The following is a 9,922-nucleotide window of genomic DNA, read 5'->3' on the forward strand; positions in this document are numbered from 1 at the left end:
TGTATATTAACCATCCATGTATATTAACTAGGAAGAATAGAATACTGAACCATTAATATAGTGTCAATTCATGAATCAGATTAGTTTTGGAAAAACAGACAGTTTAGGTTTACTGTGAAAGGAAAGATCTATAACCTGGTACATTAGTTTTCCATGGCTACAAAAAAGATTTCCACAAACTTTATGATTTAAAACAACAGACATTTATTACTTCATATTTTCATGGATCAGGAATCTGAACATGGTTTAAGGGGATCCTCTGCTTAGGGTTCTGCAGGCTACAATTAAAATATTGGCCACTGCTGTGGTTTCATCTGAGGTTCTGGACCTTGTTCCAAGAGCATGTGCTTGTTGGCAGAATTCAGTTGCTTTTGGTTGCAGGACTGAGACCATCAGCTCCTGAGGTCCCCTGCAAACTTGCCACTTGATATTCTTGATAGGCATTTCATAACATTGCAATTTGCTTCTTCAAAGCCACTAGCATAGAGGGAGTTTTGTATAACATAATGAGATCAAGGGAATGTAGTCCTGTCACCATCACCCTGTTCATATAATGTGGCTTTGTCAACAGAATTACATCCCATTCCCTTTGTTACATTTTATTGGCTAGAAGCAAGACACTTACCAAAGGGTAGAGATCACGGGGGTCATCTTAGAATTATATTTACCATACCTGGTCTACAACCATAGATATTTTAGACTACCAGGGAGTGTTTGGGCTATCTACAATGAAATCTGAGGACCAGAACAAAAACTTACTTCCTTTATACTTTTTTCTAAGGTTTATTCTGAGATTTTTCATTTTCACTTTCATAGTGCTTTCCCATTTAAAAAGTAATTCCATATCTTTTCAAATCTGGTTGTTCTTATCATTCCTGTGGTGAAATAAGGACACCGTGATTCATGTTTTCATAAGTGAAGAGACTGAGCTTCAGAGAGTATAATCACTAGCTCAAGTTCTCATAGATAATATGAGGTAGAGCTAGAAACTGATTCAGATTTTCTGACTTCTGTTCTTAATTTTATATCATACGTCACAAGCATAATGTCTCATAAAGATTGTTTTAATAGGTATTTTACAAGGTCTATAGGGATTACCTTAGCACCCCTTATATAGGATTACATTACCATGTGGTACCTACAGCAGGCAAATTGGGCTAGATGTTCTCAAATACACAGAGATGCAAAAATATTTTTACTGATATTTACTGACTACAGGGATATTTTAGAGTCACTCTCATATTCCCTTCCATCTCATAAGCTTATATAGAAATTTCCCTGGGATGACATATTTGAGATACCAATCAAGATACTGATATACTAAAAGAATTTCTAATAAGATCTCTGTTCTTAATATTCATTTTCAGGATTTATTCACCAGAGCCATGATACAAATCTCAGAAAATACCACTGAGTTTCACATTTCCCTTAATAAAATATACTGAGAGTTTAATCATAGTATATCCCTCATTATTGCTGTGGGTCAACATGCCCCTTATGAATAAGTACAAGAGTGCTGGAAAAAGTTGATTGAAAAATAAAGATATCTTAAAGTAAGATCCAGACTGCAGCTAAATGTCAAAGCTGACCAGGCCAAGTATTAGAATGCAAAGTGAGTTCTGGTGATGTGAAGATGGCCAGAGAGATAAGGAATGTCTGAAATCCTTCTTGGCCAAAAATTCTATAAGGATATAGATGAATATGAGGCCAAAGGAAAGCAAATTAGCATTATTTTTAGCTAGATCTCTGTCCTCTTATCACAAATCCTACTCCCATCACAAGCAGAAGAGTTCTCTGGTATGCCTACCTTCATTGAAGCCCAGATTAAAGGATGCTGAAACCTCCTTAAACCATAAACCCCAATCCTAACTCAGTACTTTATACAGCTTAAGAGAAAAATGAGGGTCAACAAGAGTATGGGTAAAAGAAGAAAGAAAAAGAACCTTCTATGTCTCTGACTTTTAATTTCTGAGTGACCCTGGTCTCCGGTAAGAGGACCATGTAGTCATCATTGAATATTACCAATTGCATTAACTCTTTCAAAGAAGCAAAATTTGGGAGTAGGACGTGATTTGAAGAAGGATTGGACAGAGTTTTTCCTCTTTCCAACATGAAAAAAAATGTTTCTGTGACATCATTGTATCAAATATATCAAAACCCATAGAACATTAAAATCAATAGATACACTGAAAGAAAAATTTGTAAGACAGTACTATGTTCTTAAATAAGTCTAGAAATGCAGATTGAAACAACATTAAACAAGTATAATTGCCACAAAAATTCTATATTGTTCATGCATATTTGTGCATATATATGTGAAATCAACTTGTTTGGCCATGGAACTATTTATTCGGGCAGCAGCAAGACCTCCCAGATAGAATTCCAGAGACAACAGGATACGGAATTTCCTAATTTTTATATTCTATTCAGCAGAGTGAAAATAAAATGATGACTGGCTTAATTTTCTTTATTTTTTTCTGCTTGTTTATTGAAAGTATTCTCCCTTTATTTTTTATAACATCTTTATTGGAGCATAATTGCTTCACAATGATGTGTTAGTTTCTGCTTTATAACAAAGTGAATCAGGTATACATATACATATGTTCCCATATCTCTTCCCTCTTGCGTCTCCCTCCCACCGTCCCTCCCTATCCCACCCTTCTAGGTGGTCACAAAGCACCGAGCTGATCTCCCTGTGCTATGCGGCTGCTTCCTACTATGGCCATCATCTAAAAATCTACAGGGCTTCCCTGGTGGCGCAGTGGTTGGGAATCTGCCTGCCAATGCAGGGGACATGGGTTCGAGCCCTGGTCTGGGAAGATCCCACATGCCGCGGAGCATCTAAGCCCGTGAGCCACAACTACTGAGCCTGCGCGTCTGAAGCCTGTGCTCCGCAACAAGAGAGGCCACGATAGTGAGAGGCCCATGTACTGCGATGAAGAGTGGCCCCCGCTCTCCACAACTGGAGAAAGCCCTTGCACAGCAAGGAAGACCCAACAGAGCCAAAAATAAATAAATAAATTTATTTAAAAAATAAATAAATAAAAATAAAAAATAAAAAAAATTTAAAAAATAAAAATCTATAAAAAACCAATGCTGGAGAGGGTGTGGAGAAAAGGGAACCCTCTTGCTCTGTTGGTGGGAATGTAAACTGATACAGCCACTATGGAGAACAGTATGGAGGTTCCTTAAAAAACTAAAAATAGAATTACCATATGATCCAGCAATCCCACTACTGGGCATATACCCTGAGAAAACCATAATTCAAAAAGAGTCATGCACCACAATGTTCATTGCAGCTCTATTTACAATAGCCAGGACATGGCTTAATTTTCAGTGAATGCCTCCCATATTCCTTTCAGATCTGAAAATGATCTCAGGATATTATATTGCCTAGCTTCTTGCTTTCATGAAAATGAGGCATAATGATCCCTCTTACATGGAACAGCAGGTGAACTAGAAATGAAGTAGAGGATTAAAGGAATACATGATACCTGGATTAGCACATATTATATCAAAAATGCCATCTAGGAAGGAATCTTTCTGGAAATCTACTTACACTTCTATAGACTTTTAAGTTTGTGCTGTGATTACAAATAAGAGATTTGTTACATTCTAGGTTTAGCTCAGGACAAATATATACCACATTGGTTTCTGGACCGAAGAAGATAGATGAGGTTTTTATTTAATCCTACCCTTAGTTTTTAGAGTTTTATTTGTAGTGACCCATGAGTCACTCCGGGCTTGGTCCAGAGGTCAAATGAAAATGCCAACTGTAAAATGCAATTATTTAAGACTACTAGGCCACATTTTATAATAGTTTCATAAGAATTTGGCTTTGATTTTTTAACACGAATCACACTTAAAGAGGGAAAATAAATCAAGCAGTGTTCTTTGTGTTTACTAAGCTTTGTACTCTGTATGTTTTATGAATATAACAAAGCCCGAATGTCCACTGTTATCTTTATTGAAATAGATAGAAACATGGATTGGTAAGATTTTTTAAAATGTTTTGGAGAAGAAAGATGTGATCATTTGTTGATTTTCCAAATAACCTGCAAATTCAAAAAAAAGAAAAGAAAAGAACTTTCTTTATAAAAACAGATAGTGGGCCAAATTTGACCTGCAGGTCATGTTTTCTGACCCTTTCTGGAGAGCAACTTTCTAGATGTTTGGAAACACAGAAACCATGCATCTAAACTTCCCTGGCTTCTGAAAGCTGACCCTGACATGTACTCATCCCCTCAACTTTCCCAGAAGCTAGCATGACTATGATCTGACAATGTTTAGAGATCACTTTTCAGCTACCGAAACAAAATCTCTTCTTTTATAATTACAGTTGATTCACTATATATATATATATATATATATATATATATATATATATATATATATATAGAGAGAGAGAGAGAGAGAGAGAGATTATTTTCCATTATACTGAATATATCTGAAGTATATTCCAAGATACAGAATATAGTTCTCTGTACTATACAGTAAATCCTTGTTGCTTATCTGTTTTATTTACAGTAGCTTGAATCTGTTAATCACACACTCCTAGTTTATCGGTTTCCTCATCCTTTTCCCCTTTTGTAACCATAGTTTGTTTTCTTTATCTATGAGTCTGTTTCTGTTTTGTATAGAGATTCGTTTTGATTGTAAAATATACAGATCAGACGTTCCAGGGGTGGTCAATAGGGGGCATCCATTTTTTGCTTTGATTCATCTTTCGCTGGGCTGCTACTCCCGCCCCAGCAGAGGACAGGAATTCTGCGATACTTAAGCTCATATCCTTGTCTTACACCAAGGCAGAGAGGAATGGACATTCATAGATGGTTGGGCCATTTAATTGAAATCACTGAGGCATAAAAATAAGTTTTGCTTTATAGTCTGTGACTCTGAAATCTGAGGGAAACCCTGCCTTAAAATGTGCATGTATAAAATCTGGAGAATAATAATGAATCCGTAGGAATAATGGTGACTTAGGACAAATCTAGCACACCTGTGTCTTCACTGCCTAAAAATGCAGGAAAATATGTGTCACTCTCTGTAAATTTACTAACATTGGTGAGCAGAATTTAGGGCTTAATATCTATGTTTCTACTACGGGAAATTTTATCATTTTCCTATACAAGGATTTCTGGCTTTAAAATCAATGACAGCATAGTGCCATTTCCTTACTGCATAAATCATCAGCTTCATTTAATTAAACTCAAATCATTTAAAAGTTTAGGTTACTGTGAGTTGGTAAAGTTTGTTCATTTCTGACTTACATAGTAATTATAATAAGTTTAGTAGCTATTATGTATTGAGTAACTTCTATATGAGAGACATAGTGTTTGATGTTCACCTCCAGTCTTTAAATAAACCATATGAGAGAACACTATACTGATTTTATAAAGATATAATACATTTAGTTGACTTGTGTAGAGCCATACAGCTAAATGTCAAAGTATTATCTTAATCCCAGATCTGTTTGTTTCAAAGGCCTTTATTTTTTTTCCCTTCCATTACATTCTTGTTTTCCCAAACATGGAGTAAAAAGGATTGCTCCCAGGTTCAACTTTTTGAATCATCCAACCTGGATTAGAAAAAGAAAGGAAAATTGTGCTCATTTATCTCCATCTTCTCAGAATCCCCATGTTCCTTAGGCTGTACTAAATAATCAACTTTTTAATTACATATTGTCTTAAAGAGCTCTCTGGTTTTTGAAAACTCCCTCATCAAGTCCTTGTTAGTGGATGAAAATGCTGCATTTATTTGTGTGTGCTTGAGCAAGTGATATATATATATATATATATATTTATATATACATATATATCATTATATATATAAAAATATACATATATCACTCTCTCTATATAAAAAAGTGATATATATCACTATGTATATAGTGATATATATATATTTATATATATATATTTGAAACTATATATATAGTTTTAAAAACCCACAGATGGAGTGTACAGAAATAAGCACAAAGTAATAAAGGAAAGGTGAAAGGCGGCGTGGGTGCGGGTGGCCACACGCGGCTGCCGTCCGGTTGACTTTGCGGAGCCATGGAGGGTGGCTTCGGCTCGGATTTCGGGAGCTCCGGCGGTGGGAAGCTGGACCCCGGCCTTATCATGGAGCAGGTGAAAGTGCAGATCACCGTGGCCAACGCGCAAGAGCTGCTGCAGAGGATGACGGACAAGTGCTTCCGGAAGTGCATCGGGAAGCCGGGGGGCTCCCTGGACAATTCGGAGCAGAAGTGCATCGCCATGTGCATGGACCGCTACATGGACGCCTGGAACACCGTGTCCCGTGCCTATAACTCGCGGCTGCAACGGGAACGAGCCAACATGTGACCGCGACGCGCCAGCAGGCCACCCCCCAACCTTGCCCCAGACCCGGACCCATTTCCGTAAATGTTGTTTGTGAGGCGGGGACCAGCCTGTGCGTACTGCCTGCCAGAAGTTTATGAGAATAAGATTGGTGCTGGGACAACTGGGACTCTGCCCGGCCCCTCCGCCTACATGCACATGTGTTAGTGGGCGTAGCATGGGTCTTGGGAGGGCCCTGGCCCCGGTGCCACCTCCCCTTGTGCGCCCGTAAGTCCTGTGGACCCTGCTGGGGCCGCAGCAGAGTTGACACAGCACGAGTATTATTCAGTGGCCGAATAAATGGAGCAGCGGGAGCTAAGTTCACAGCTGAACTTCTCACCCACCTGGCGAGGGGAATTTAATTTTAAAGGGAGGAGTGAGGTTAATGATTGGAGGTACACGCATTAGTCTATTGGGGAAGGGGCAAGGCTTTTTTGAGGGAGTTGGGGGTGGGGACACCGTTTTTATTCTGTTTTGGTTTTTATATATTGGTCTCTGGTAGGTGTGTCATTTAATATGTTAATATAGTAAAATCAACGCATAATGAAAAAAAAAAAAAAAAAAAAAGGAAAGGTGAAAGAAAATATATATATTCAAGCTAAAAAGGATTGCATTTCAAAAAATGGCAGCATTGTAGAACTGCAGAAATGTGATTGTGATATATGAATGTGACAAAGAATTTAGGAATGAATACTGATCACACTTATTTTTCCCTATAATGTTTTGGAGCAATGTTTAATACATATATTCATACTGACTTTGGAATTACGTCCCTAGCTCTGACAAACATTCTTTCTCACATAGGGAGATTTTCTGAGGCCTCATTCATCACAGTGTCCCACAGGGCATCTGGAGACTCATGAGTTGATGGAATTATATTACTTGTACAGCATACATGCATATAACAATTATTTTTATATGAAGAGTACAATCCTGTTATTTTGTGTCTCCATAGTTCAGTCTGGACTGAACTGAGAGAGCAGCAGAATGGATTTCAAATTTGCTTAACCAATATTTTCTGACAGTTTGTTTTTCAGTATTAGAATGAGTTATTTAGTGATGCTATGAAATCCATTTCCTCTTGAGAAATCTAAGAGCCAGATATTACTGTCTAGAATATATTTGAGAAAAATCTACCAAAAGGCAAAATGTTGGATTGGGTTTATTTCTTCATTATTGACTCAGAGTATTTCCCCCTAACAATTAATTAGATAAATGTAGCATATCTAGATAGCCATGTAACAATCTTGTTTCAATTTTTATATTCAATTTTATATATCACCTTTGTACCCAAGCCTGGAAAACAATATTGTATATTCATGCATTTCACTGCAAAGGAGTTAAGTCATCTGCAAAGCCTTCTTAAATCTGCTTTGAAAAAGGTAGGATATAAGTAAATACATTAATTAAAAAGTAGAGAAAATCTTCCTTTGGTCAATTTGTTTCATTTTAACTGGTGTTAGAAATGTTTCTACATGGAGAGCTTTGAAATAAATGAATATTGGCTTTGAAAGAAACTTTAAAATACATCATATTTATCAATTTATAACTATTTTTAAACTGTGATTGCATTGTCCATGTTCATTGACATTCAGAGTACATTAAACTGGGCAAAATTTCCTTTTCTATAACTCCTGCAGGAAGTCTAGTTTACTGACTCAATTATCATAATTCTTTAACTAGTAAGCAACCAGTGAAGCAAAGAAAGAAGAAAGAATGAAGTGATAAGAAGAAAAAGTTAAGAGATTTAAAGAAAGAGATTTAAAGAAAGAGATTTTAAAAGAGATTTAAAGAAAAAGTTAAGAGATTTAAATCTCTTAACTTCAAAAAATCTCTTAACTTCAAAATATCTCTTAACTTCAAAAAACTTTGCTTTTGCAATTTATGAGAGCTGATTTAATCTTTTCTGTTAATCATTCGAATTTGAGAAGCTAGCCAAACATAATTAATAGAAATGGAAGCCAAGAGATCTGGAGAAAGATATCCAGAGGGGATACTTTGAACAAAAATCATACTGATATTCAAGACAGACTTACATACAGAAACTCTATCATGTCACAGTGCATTATGTAAGCTACAAGAGCCAAAAGGAATTTTGGGGGGCAGGCCTTTTCCTTTTGCCCACAGTAGAACCTTGACAGTTAGACAAGAAGATCTAAGAAAAAGTAAGGCGTAGTAAAGCCAACTTCCCAAAAGGGAAAGTTGGGCCCCAAATTAATGTATTTATCCTACTCTTGATAAAGCACAACCTGGTAGAAAGATGGCCTATATGAGTCTTAGGTTCTCTCCTCTTCAAGGAGTGAAGAGAGGGGAGAAGGTTTCTTGAGTTTCTCTAAAGGTAGGAAACCAGTAATCTCTGTTAATCCCGGTGTCAACTAGGGCCATTGATAGTCTCTTCAGGATAAAGCAAGGCTTTATACTTGAGGACCCCTTCTTCAGCCTTTTACTCTTCTTAGTGATCTCTGTGTTTTCACCGTGGAATAAAGAAATATATAATCCAGATCCTCAAAACTTCATGAATATCTACTTGACTTTTCCCCCAAACCAAAAACACTAACAAAGACAAGTCCTATAGCAACCGATAACACCTCTTAAATGGGTCAGTGCATTGCTTAAATTAATTTTACCTCATAGGCCAAAAAATCATCTTAGAAACAATATCCTCACCCATTCTCTATCATTAGTAGCTAAGCTAAGTTGTTAAAAGGTCCAATCAAACACTGAACAGAGATGCATAATGTGTTACAGAAAGCAAAACAAAGAGATGATAATGAAAACGGTGCAAACATGACTCTCCTTTGACCATTCTAGCAATTCAAACTTCCTTCCTTATGAGCCAGTGCTCTAATGTTTATCCCTTATGCTGATAGAAATAGATATAAAAATAACAATAGCTTTCCACTTCTTAAGCTTTGACTCTGAACAAGGCATTGCTTTAATGTGTAATATAAATGTTAGGGAAAAAAATTCCAACAAAATGTGCACTAAGTAAAGGAGTTTTCCAAACTCATGCTTGTTTATATTCAACCTCCTCTACTTCACCTTCTAATATAGAGACTTGATTATATCCTTATATTTGACCATGTAATCTCTTTCTCTCCTAAAGCAAGGGAGTGAGAGAATGAGGCAGGGGAGACAAATTGTGGTCTCTGGGTCAAATCTAGCCCAGAGTCTCTTTGTGTATAGTCCACAGAGCTAAGAATGGTTTTTACATTTAAAGGGTTATAAAAATAGAGCAAAGGATAATATGCAACAGTGACCTTATGTGACCCATAAAACCTAAAACATTTATTATCTGGCACTTCACAGAAAACATTTGGCAACCTCCAGATAACACATTGTATCATTTCCTAGGGTTATTGTAACAAGTTATGACAAACTGGGTAGTTTAAAATAGCATACATGTATTCTCTCACAGTTCTAAAGTTCAGAAGGCTGAAATCAAAGTGTCAAGAGGGTTGGTTCCTTCTGGAGTGAGTGAGGGACAAACTGCTCCATGCCTCTTTCCTAGCTTCTTGGGTTGCTAGCATTCTTGGTGTTCCCTAGCTTTTAGACACATCACT

The 9,922-nt window shown here is 36.8% G+C and overlaps 1 pseudogene; it reads left to right on the top strand.

Annotated features, from left to right (window-relative positions):
• The first annotated feature begins 6,007 nt into the window (after nucleotides 1-6,007).
• LOC131758331 (mitochondrial import inner membrane translocase subunit Tim13 pseudogene) lies at nucleotides 6,008-6,673 on the top strand (annotated as a pseudogene).
• Nucleotides 6,674-9,922: the final 3,249 nt, after the last annotated feature.

This window comes from Kogia breviceps, chromosome 6, assembly GCF_026419965.1.
Source record: "Kogia breviceps isolate mKogBre1 chromosome 6, mKogBre1 haplotype 1, whole genome shotgun sequence".
Lineage (NCBI taxonomy): Eukaryota > Metazoa > Chordata > Mammalia > Artiodactyla > Physeteridae > Kogia > Kogia breviceps.